This window comes from Nannospalax galili, unplaced genomic scaffold (genome assembly GCF_000622305.1).
Source record: "Nannospalax galili isolate Female #2095 unplaced genomic scaffold, S.galili_v1.0 scaffold155, whole genome shotgun sequence".
NCBI classification, from domain to species: domain Eukaryota; kingdom Metazoa; phylum Chordata; class Mammalia; order Rodentia; family Spalacidae; genus Nannospalax; species Nannospalax galili.
Window position 1 is genome coordinate 5,101,082 of NW_008339923.1, and position 1,743 is coordinate 5,102,824.

Consider the following 1,743-nt stretch of genomic DNA (forward strand, 5'->3'; position numbering starts at 1 on the left):
AAATGCACACAAAATCAAAGGGAAAAACCTCCTTTATATGTGACTATGAAATAAAACTAAGGTAATTCACCTAATTCTTACAAAATTAAGAGTTTAGTTTCTCCACAGCATGTAACCATATCTCAAAGACGAGGGACATCTATTTAGGTGCTTCTTTCCCATCCCAGGGAAACCTGAACTCCTTCCTTAGGTTTTCTACTAAGAACAATGTTCCATTTAATAGCCATGTATACATTTGTTCAAAGGCTAGCTTCCAGCCTGCTGTTTGTGGGCATCTCAATAGCCAGCTTCAAACTGACTGAAACAAGACACAAAAGAAGTCTCTTATTATAAGAAACTTTTCTTTGTACTTGCACTTGGATTTGGAAGAGATAAGAGTGGAAGAAGGAACAGACAGACCATGGTGTGAAAGCTCTGTAGTACACATTATAGACGCTGAACAGAGAGGCAGTAAAGGGTTACTAGGCCATGGAAAAGACACAAGGAGGCAAATGCCCAAAGGCTGTCATTTGTCACAAGAACTCTGCTATTCTTTGTAAAATTAGCTGAGCAGAATCAGAAAAATAGAAATAGACCATAAAGAAATTAATGAAATTGAAAAAAGAAAACAACGAATCAATGAATCCAAGAGCTGTTTCCTTGAAAAGATAAACAAGATTGACAGACCGCTAGCCCAGTTAACCAAAAGAAAGAAAGAGCACCTACCTCCAAATCAACAAAATCAGAGATGAAAGAGAAACTGACACAACAGACACCAGAAAGAACTAGAACATTATAAGGGAATACGTTAAAAACCTATATGCTACTAAAAGTGAAAACCTAAAAGAAATGGATGGCTATCTAAAGGCATGGGAACCACCAAAACTGAACCAAGAAGAGATTAACAGCTTAAACAGACAAATAACAAGAAAAGAAAATGAAGCACTAATATAAAACTTCCTAACTAAAAAAAAGCCCAGGACCAGATGGATTTACAGCAGAATTCTATCAGACATTTAAAGAAGATCTACATCCAACACTACCTAATTTATTCAAAAAAGTAGAAATAGAGGGAGAACTTCCATATTCCTTCTATGAAGCCAGTATCACTCTAATACCAAAGCCAGGTAAAGATACAACCAAAAAAGAAACTATAGACCCATATCCTTAATGAACATAGATGCAAAAATTCTCAACAAGATACTTGCAAACTGCATACAGACACACAGACACATCAAAAAGATCATCCACCACGATCAAGTCAGCTTTATTCCCAAGATGCAGGGATGGTTCGACATATGTAAGTCAATAAATGTAATAAAACATATAAGTGGACTTAAAGAGCAAAATCACATGATTATTTCAATAGACACAGAAAAGGCATTTGACAAAATCCAACATGCATTCATGTTAAAAGTACTTGAAGGAGTTGATCTGGAGGGAACATACTTCAACATAATTAAAGCCATATATAACAAACCCACAGCCAACATCATTCTAAATGGAAAAAACTGGAAGCATTCCCATTGAATTCAGAAACCAGACAAGGCTGCCTACTATCTTGACTTCTCTTTAACACAGTGCTTGAAACTCTTGCAAGAGCAACAAGAGAAGAGCAGGAAATTAAAGAAGTAACAATTGGAAAAGAAGAGATCAAATTATCCCTTTTTGCAGATGATATGATATATCTAAGAGATGCAAAAAATTCCACCAGAAAACTCCTAGAAATTATTAACATGTTCAGTAAAGTGGCAGGTTACAAAA